Raw genomic sequence first — 10,179 nt, 5'->3', positions numbered from 1 at the left:
GGTTAAGGAATCAGTTTAAACATGGTCAGGTTTTGTTTTTGAACTCATTAATCAAGTTTTAGTATAAAATTTAAGTTATTTGTTAACTTTATGGCAACATAAGCTGACAGCTAAACATTGTTTTGGACAGAATCATAGAATTTTGGAAGTTTGCGATTTCGACATGGATCATCTAAGCACATCATTCATTTATACATCTTATTTATGTCACATTATTTTAAAAATGAAATTGTCTTTCACTCAGAGGCGAGCAACACAGATGATTATTGTGCTATTGGACAAGTTCCTTTATTAATTTTCTCAGCAATAATCAATCCAAGAATCGCATAAACACCTACAGTATAAACACCTACAGTACTTTCTGAAAGATAAATGTGGATAAATTTAAAACTTGCTAGGAAAGCCTTAAAAGGTAGGTAAATGTTCCCCTTGCACATATGTGCTAGTCGTTCCCGACTCTAGGGGGCAGTGCTTCTGTTTCAAAACAGAAGAGCCAGTGCTGTCCGAAGACGTCTCCATGGTCATGTGGCCTGCATGACTAAACGTCAAAGGCGCATGGAACACTGTTACCTTCCCACCAAAGGTGGTCCCTATTTTTCTACTTGCATTTTTTATGGGCTTTCAAACGTCTAGGTTGGCAGAATCTGGGACAAGTAACGGGAGCTCACCCCATTATGCGGCACTAGGGATTCAAATTGCTGAACTGCCGACCTTTCAATCTACAAGCTCAGCATCTTAGCCACTGAGCCGCCACATCCCTTGTCTTAGATTTACATTATTAAGTCTGATTCTGAAGTATTTGATGATTATCCAGAAGTGTTTGGGTAAGTCAATGAAAGTAATAAAGGCATGACTAAATTTTCCAGTTACTAACTTAACAAAGTTGTTGGGCCTCTCACTGTGAAATAAGGCAGGTTGAGGAAGAGAATTCCCATGCCTAATTTCTGTTTATCCTGCATCCGTTCCTTTTCAATGTTTCTAACTTGTATGCAGGTTAGAGGTGGCCCTCATTGTTCTATGGGTTCCATTCCAGCATAAAACTGAAGACAATAAAAGCTAGAATGAGACCTGAATCTGTGGGAGTTGAGAAAGGCATTTGTTCTAGAGTTTGTGGTCATCCTCTTACTTCTATAAAATAGCCATCTATGTAATGTGCCTGGTTTGCTTTTTTTAAATTCTTCCTTGGTCACAAGGGATGTTATTTCTCTCTGGTTGTGTGGCTCCATATGGTTTCCCAGAGGCAGTTTTTTTTTTTTTAATTTGATTTATATGCCGCCCTTCTCCGGAGACTCAGGGCGGCTTACAATGCATTAAGCAATAGCCTTCATACTTTTATATATTTATACAAAGTCAGCTTATTGCTCCCACAAACTGGGTCCTCATTTAACCTACCTTAGAAAGGATGGAAGGCTGAGTTAACCTTGAGCCTGGTAAGATTCGAACCTGCAGAAATTGCAGGCAGCTGTGTTAATAACAGGGTGCATTAAAACACTGTACTACCAAGGCTCCTTCCGTTGGCTTCTTCCGTTGAGTCCAGATCAGAATCAGTTCAGTCTGGTTCATGCAAATGAGTTGATCAATTGGTTGGGATTTCCAGCAGCTGGCCTGAGTGGCTCATCACCACTGTTGAGCAATTTATTTTATAAGTATACAGACTTCAGAGAATCTCTTTAAAGTCTTTTAGGCTTTGCATTCCTGTAGTTCCCTGTTTTTTGTCTCCTCTTCCCTCAAATCCTTTCTTTTCCTGTTTGTTGTAGCATCTCCTGTGGGACTGTGTCAGGGGTGCTATTCAGCAGGTAGTTGAGTAGTTCAGAGAACCGGCAAATACCAGCTCTGGCTGGCCCCAGAGTGGGGTGGGAATGGAGATTTTGCAATATCCTTTCCCTGAAGTGGGGTGGGAATGGAGATTTTGCAGTATCCTTCCCATGTCACACCCACCAAGACACACCCACCAAGATACACCATGCCCACCAAGACATGCCCACAGAACCAATAGTAAAAAATTTGAATTCCACCACTGGACTATGTATTACGCAACACCCAGTGTCTCACCACTGAAGCCTGGCAAGCACCATTCTCTGCAGCCAACTGCACCAATATTAATAATCCACATTGGGGAAGGCAACGGTGCAAATTTTACAACACATGGAAGCGATTTCATAAGTGGGTTCTTAGACCAGTCTGTCAGGGCTTGCTGAAAAAAGTGTCCAAATAAAAAAGAAACTTGCGATGACTGTGCACCAGGCGGGGGTTCTACTTACCTTTACTACCGGTTTGCAGCGGGATCGCACTCGCGCTTCTGCGCATGCACAGATCACCCATGATGACATCGTGGCAGGTGGGCAGATCTTCCCACCGGTTTTACTACCGGTTCTATAGAACCGGATCGAACTGGGAGCAACTCACCACTGCTGTGCACCTGATTGAATCAAGATCTACACAAAAGGTTCTTGGACAAGCTATAGGATTCAAACCTATTAAATATTCTCCAAAGCACCTGAAGGCAGAACAAGAAGTAACAGATGGAAACTTATCAACGAGAGATCCAACCTAGAACTAAGGAGAAATTTCCTGACAGCAAGAATAATTAACCAGTGGAACAGCTTGCCTCCAAAAGTTGTGAGTGTTCCATCACTGGAGGTTTTTAAGAAGAGAGTGGACAGCCATTTGTCTGGAATGGTATACTTGAGCAGAGGGGTTGGACTAGAGACCCCCCCCCCAGGGTACCTTCCAACTCTGTTACTCCGTTATGATTAAAAGAGCAGAACAATGAACACCTAAGACTCTTCAGCACAGTGGTGGGTTGCCCCCGGTTCAGACCGGTTCTATAGAACCGGTAGTAAAACTGGCGGGAGGCTCCGCCCATTGACCCTGACATCATCAGGAAGCTTCTGTGCATGCATGCGCGGCCCTTTTGCGAACCAGTAGTAAAGGTAAGTAGAACCCACCCCTAAATCAGCACAAGTGTCATCTTTGTCTTGCAATGTTTAACCAATGCTACAATAAAACACTGCAAAGAATTATGTACTTTGAATATTTCAAGGTGTTTGTGAGTATGAGCAGCAGTGATTGAAAGCAATATATATATATATATTTTAGCAAAGTGTGTACTTTGGCTGAGGTCTTTGTAGAAACCTGGAAATAAACAATAAAGGAAATGGAAAATTAATGAATCCTTTGTTCCATTTCAGAAGCAATATAAGGTCCTGACAACTTTGAGAACCATGGGATGAATTTAAACAAAGAGAATATGTTTTCTAATATATTTCTAGTCAGGAATTCAGATTCTGCATTCAAAGAACACGCTGGCTCTGGCTCTATCTTTTCCATGCTCACTGCACTCTTGAATTGAACTGTGGATGTGCAGCTGAATGTATGGAGGGCTATTGGATCAGGCTTCTGAGCAGTGACAGATATTTTTCAAGGCATGAACACATGGCTTTCCATGCATTCAGCTTTATGTTCAACGTGGCCATTCAATGATCAAAGAACAAATTCAGAAGCAGGGAGAGAGTAGCGGGGGCGCTCTCTCTGGATACTTAAATAGAGAATATGAAATCTTTTCAAATTGCCAAGGGTACAAATGGAAAAATCAGACTGTTTTCTCAATGTTCCAAATTTAAATTAATTGGTGTGCAAATGTATTCTTCCTTTTGCTTTTTGTGCTTACATTTTAATTTTTCTAGGTCCTTTTTTGTTCTAATTACATTTCTAAAATAAAATAGCTACAATACGCTATTTCTCAAACAGCTTGTGAGCCATTTCCCCTAATAATAATAACGTAGATTTTTATATTCATGCTTTTCATTAGTGTATCAAAAGCTTCAAACGGTTGTCTTGAGTTTTGGGTCATTGAGAAATAAACATTAAGTACATGTAAATAAATTTCTGCCCAATACTTAGCCGCTGCCTGCAGAATGTGTAAAAGAAGAGGAGGATCAAACTTTTCCTTGGATATTGAGCCCGTGAATACATGAAAGCTGAGAGGGACAGTGCTATTTCCTTGCCATTGTGTCTGTAAGCTGAATACAATATATTCAAGTTACAAATGCATGAGACATTTGCTCCTTGTGAATCCTTATCTGAAATGATCTGATTGTACACCTCTCTGACAGTAATGTAGATAGGTCTGAGATATACACAGAGGGGGTTCTTTTCTGAATGTCACAATTGTCAAAATACATTTTATGGAGAGAGAACCAGGCATGCTTAATTCTGACGCTTTGTCTTCCTTGGCAGAAGTGATGTGGAGCATCAAAGCTGGGTCTCATTGCTTTGACCAACAGCTTTATTTTGAAGAAAATTTTAGTCAGTCACGGGGAAGATGTTTCGCTTAGAAGTGAGGTTGCTTCAAGAGGATTTACAATGGTTTGTTTAGTGACCTTTTAAAGTTACAACGGCACTGGAAAATATGATTTATGACCGTTTTTCACAGTTATGACCATTGCAGCATGCAATCAAAATTTGAACGCTTGGCAATTGACTTATATTTATGGCCGTTGCGATGTGATCCTCTTTTACGATCTTCTGACAAGCAAAGTCAAAGGAGAAGCCAGATTCATTTAACAACTGGGTGACTAACTTATCAACTGCAGTGATTCATTTAACAACTGTGGCAAGAATGGTCGTAAAATGGGGCAAAACTCATTTAACAAATGTCTCACTTAACAACAGAAATATTGGGCTTCATTGTGGTCAGAGGTGGGTTTCACCAGGTTCTGACCAGTTCTCCCAAGTCCCAGTTGATCAGGAGGAAATGGGGATTTTGCAGTATCTTTCCCCTGGATTGGGGAGGGAATGGAGATTTTACAGTATCCTTCCCCTGCCATGCCCACCAAGCCATGCCCACCAAGCCATGCCACTCCCACCAAGCCATGCCCACAGAACTGGTAGTAAAAATTTTTGAAACCTACCACTGATTGTGGTCGTAAATTGAGGCCTAACTGTACTCCTTTGAAGCTCTGCATACCCCTCAGACCATAGTTATCTGAAAGGGAGTTTTTATGTGACTCCCCTCCCTCCAAAGGAGTAGATTAGATTTAGATTTTAGATTTTATTGAACTTCTATACCACCCTTCTCCCAAAGGACTCAGGGCGGTGTACAGCCATATTAAAACGTATATAAACCACAAAATTTAAGAACAATTTAAAAACTAATATATAAAATTTGGCCCACAAAATTAAAAACTAACAAACACCCAATTTAAAAATTCCTATTAGGCCAGCCCGGCTTGTTAGAATAAAAGAATCTTCAGGGCGCAGCGAAAGGTAGCAGGTCGGGGATCATACGAACCTCTAGGGGCAGCTAATTCCAGAGGGCTGGTGCCCCCACAGAGAAGGCTCTCCCCCTGGGTGTTGCCAGTCGACATTGTTTGGCCGACGGCACCCTGAGGAGCCCCTCTCTGTGGGAGCGTATTGGCCGGGGGGAGGCTATCGGCGGCAGAAGGTGATCTTGTATATACCCCAGTCCTAAGCCATGGAGCGCTTTAAAGGTGGTAACCAACACCTTGAATCACACCCAGAAGACCACCGGGAGCCAGTGCAGCTCGTGCAGGAGAGGTGTTACATGGGTGCACCATGTCGCCCCCATAATCACCAGCACGGCTGCATTCTGGACCAGTTGGAGCCTCTGAGTGCTCTTCAAGGGAAGCCCCATGTAGAGAGCATTACAGTAGTCCAGACATGACGTGACGAGGGCATGAGTGACCATGCGCAGGGCATCCCGGTCCAGAAATGGACGCAACTGGTGTATCAGGCGAACCTGATAAAAAGCTCCCCTGGCCACGGCTGTCATATGATCTTCCAAAGACAGCCGTGCATCCAGGAGAACACCCAAGTTGCGAGCCCTCTCTGAGGGGGCCAAGATCTCGCCCCCAATAGTCAGCAATAGAACCAGCTGACTGTACCGGGAAACGGGGAGCCACAGCCATTCGGTCTTGGAAGGGTTGAGTCTGAGCTTGTTTCTCATCACTGAGAAAATTGATAAGATTGTTATCATCACTGTAGAAAATTAGAAGCACAGAGACAAATCCAGTGCTGTGAACCCTCATCCTGATCTTATCCACCCAAAGTTGTGAGCTTCAGCTGAAACTAATCCTGGGATGTCCATGTAATATATTTTTCTAGGTGTGTTTGTATTATCCTTTCCAGAATTCCAATTCCCAAATTAGCTACTAATTAACATTAATTACTGGGAAAATAAGGTACATCAATTATAAAATTAGTCAGCCCTGCACATGCTATCATTCTTTTTCATTTGATGTACAAATGGCTTCACACAGAGAAGTAAACTTCACTCGATAAGAACTGCAAAGGAGGGAGAAAAAAAAATCAGATATCAGTTAATCAAAAGTAGGCAAAGAGGAGGGAATACTGTGGATGGAAATGAGGCAAGGTGAAAAGATCCCAGGATAGGAAGTAAAAATAGGAAGTGGAAAGGAAGTGAAGAAAAATGAAAATCAACTTTCGTTTGGCCATTTTAGAAAAGGGTTAAATACATTAGGCAAAGGCTCACTCCCAAGTAACTTATCTTTTGGCAAACTTCAGACGCACCCAGGCCTTTCAGTGACAAAAAGAATTAAATTATGGATAATCATTAAGAAAGTGTTTTGCTTACCTTAAGGCCCACACACTTTCAATAGATAAACAGGATGAACTGTTGCACTTTCACAGCAGAACTAAAAGTTCTCACTTGGTTATTGATTTTAGGAATCTCAAACTTATGGAGTTTCAGTTTTCCTTCCATGGTGATAAAACAATGAAATTCAGTCTGAAGACTGTCACAGTGACTTACATGAATATCCTGTGAGCGATATAGCATAAAAGACAAAGCACCAAGATCATTTTGATTTACTCCAATGGATTTAAAAGAGAACCGGTTGGGGGAAAAAATTCTTCAGTGACTTATGTGGCTTTAACTTAATTCCATTGTATCAGCCTGGCCACAGAAATCTCATTCTTGCTTCTATGAAGTGGCAAAATTTTGCATAATAAACCTAGGCGTGTTTCTCCTTCATTTCCAAATGAGTTAAAAGATAGACAAAAGAGAAAATCCAATAAAGCAAATTTGGTTAGCTTTGTATGAATTATGTGTGCCTCTCTGGATATATATGATCTTATCTCTCTATTTCTCTTCCTAATATATTTTGTATTATTTCTTAACTCAAAAATAATCTATAAAAATTGCCTAGTGAAGTATTTACTTCTATTATAGCCCAAGACTATAATCCTATTCTTACTTAATCTAGAACTAAATTCTTTTAAACTCAATGGAGTTTTAAGTGACCTATGTGACTGTACCGTAATAGCTAACCCAAAAGCTGTAAAGTATGTGGAAGAGAAGAACAAAAGCCCAAAAGCTAACTATCTGTTTTATCCCAACATTAGTAATCCTAAAGCTTTATGCAGTTGGCCATTTAAAGGAACAGATGTTTCTCTGCAGACAAGATCCTTGTCTGTTCCAGGAAGCAGTGCTAGATAGCATAATGGGCTAGCGTTTAATCTCAGGAGCCGTCACAATTTCATGTTCTTTGTGTTGTTAACTATGACATATGAAATGATAATGAATTAATATACAAAGCATAATTAGCCAAGAGTTTTTACAGGGCTAGAAAGGAGATTTAACTGTAATCTAAATTGGGAGGTGCAATGGTTCAGCAGTTAAAGATGCTGAGCTTGTTAGCTGAAAAATCTGATGGCCTGGGTTCGAGACCTGAGTGCCACATGATGGTTCCATGCACCTCAGTGTATATGCCCAGTATATGCCCATGTATGTGCACGTGATCCCCTGCGCTCCCTCCGCTTTTGGCATGCGATGGCACGGTGGACCTATAGGCCTGTTTGTCACCCTCCCCAGGCTCCAAAGACTTTCTTGGAGCCTGGGGAGGGCAAAAATGCCCTTCCCCACCCCCCTGGAGGCCCTCCAGAGGCCAGAAATGGCCCACTTCCCAACTTCCAGGAGTTGGCAAAAGGGCCATTTCTGGCCTCCAGAGGGCCCCTGCGGGGTGGGAAAGGCCATTTTCACCCTCCACAGGCTCCTAGAAAGGCTCTGGAGCCTGGGGAGAGTGAAAACAGGCCTTCCAGTCCCACTGGAAGTTGGCAAATGGGCTATTTCCAGCCTCCGGAGAGTTTCCGGGGGGCGGGGGGTAGGGAAGGCCGTTTTTGCCTACCTCAGGCTCCTGGAAAGAGTCAGGAAGAGCAAAAAATGGGCCTTCTGGTCCCACCAGAAGTTGGCAAATGGGCCTTTTCTGGCCTCCGGAAGGCCTCCGCAGGGGTGGGGAAGACCGTTTTCGCCCTCCCCAGGCTCTTAGAAAGGATCTGGAGTCATGGAAGAGCGAAAAATTGGAGCATGATTGGCAGTGCAACTTCCTAGTGTGGAACACTTTTGGAGAAAATTTGGAGATTCAAGGTCAGATGAAGGACTTGACTAAAATTTTCTTTTATTACAATTTTAGATAGGGAATTTTTATTAAATATCCAGAAAATGTTTTTGGTCTATTGGAGGTTGAAGTGGCAGCTGGACTTATTTTTGAGCATCTATGAAATATGGAGGTCCCTTGGCTTTTGCATTCTTTGCCTAGTTCAGTAATACAAGAGTTTCTACAGAGGTTGTAAAAATCAGGAGTCTGGATAGCACATTTTCTGATTTAGCACATGCTTAGGGCAGTTAAGCTGATGCAGGATTTAAACTCATGATATAGCCAATTTTGCTTTCCCCCACTCCAATCTAAATTTTACATCAATCTAACCACTCTACATCTATTGAAGTTAGCTGCAGCTTGCAAAATTTGTTCGTGGGGAAAAGTGCTACTAGATTCCTTTTGATTTTTTTTACCACCAGACTAACATGGCTGTCTTCCTTCGATACCTTCAAAATTTGAAGTGCCTTCACATCTTTATTCATGTATCTAAGGCAAAGATGAACACTCTTTGCCTCAGGTCTGAGTTCTTGCTGATATTTGTCCATCATAATTCCTTTTTATCCGTACTTGAGAAACACTTGAGAAGAAAATTCAAAAGAAGTTCCACACAATGTTAGTTTGCACCCTGATTCAAAATAAACTTGGAGGTTCTGTCCTAGAAAAATAAAAGGTGTTGTTTGTTTGTTTTGATGAGGCTACTAAAATTTGTCAAGGAATAGAAGCAAGCATGCCTTTTGTAAAAACAAAACAATGAAAAGAAGACTGAACAGTTACACACTTTTAAAGGATATTGTCAGCTTGAGTCTTACTTTTTATAACCAGCACTGTGGCAAGTTTGTCACATAAACTCTATTAATTTCATGAATAATCAACAGTAGACCATGCCAATGACAGATTTTATTTATGCGGTAAGGAATTTTGTAGATATACAATTCATCTTCACACTCTGTTGATTGTACATCAGAGGTGGGTTTCAGCAGGTTCTGACCAGTTCTGGAGAACCGGTAGAGGAAATTTTGAGTAATTCGGAGAACCAGTAGTAAAAATTCTGACTGGCCCCACCCCAATCTATTCTCTGCTTCCCAAGTCCCAGCTGATCGGGAAGGAATGAGGATTTTGCAGTAACCTTGCCCTAGATTGGAATGGGAATGGAGATTTTACAGTATCCTTCCCCTGCCATGCCCACCAAGCCATGCCACGCCCACCAAGCCACACCCACAGAACCGGTAATAAAAATTTTTGAAACCCACCACTGTTGTACATGCTTAAACAGAAGTGGAAAAATGACATCTATAATGATACCTGATGCTAGCAAATGCAAAGACACGTAGATTAATACAGTGACAAATAGCAATCTTTGTAGTTTTCCTCGATCTGGAGCCTTTTCTGTACTTCATCTTTTTTAAAAAGCAAAACAGACTAGATTCTACAGTCTGCTTATCTGGCTGTGGGTAGAAGCTGACTAAGGTAAAAGAGCAGCACAGATGAAATAAGAATCTTTACGATTTTTATTTTTTTTTGGTCAAGATTAGTATCAAAATATGTAAATATAGATTATTTTAAAATACATAGTTTTGTGCTTTCTATTAATGTAGGAATAAGGACAAAGGCTATTAATAAAAGACTTGTAGATAAGGCTAGCTATTCAGTAAGTTATTGTAATAAGTACTAACTATTGTTACTGAATCATTTTAAGGTAGTTGGGATATAGGTAAATAATTTTCTGTGAAACACATTAAAAGCAATTATATTAAATGTA

The sequence above is a fragment of the Pantherophis guttatus genome, chromosome 2, assembly GCF_059756535.1.
Source record: "Pantherophis guttatus breed Tessera chromosome 2, ASM5975653v1, whole genome shotgun sequence".
In the NCBI taxonomy this organism is placed as follows: domain Eukaryota; kingdom Metazoa; phylum Chordata; class Lepidosauria; order Squamata; family Colubridae; genus Pantherophis; species Pantherophis guttatus.
This window is presented reverse-complemented; position numbering follows the sequence as displayed.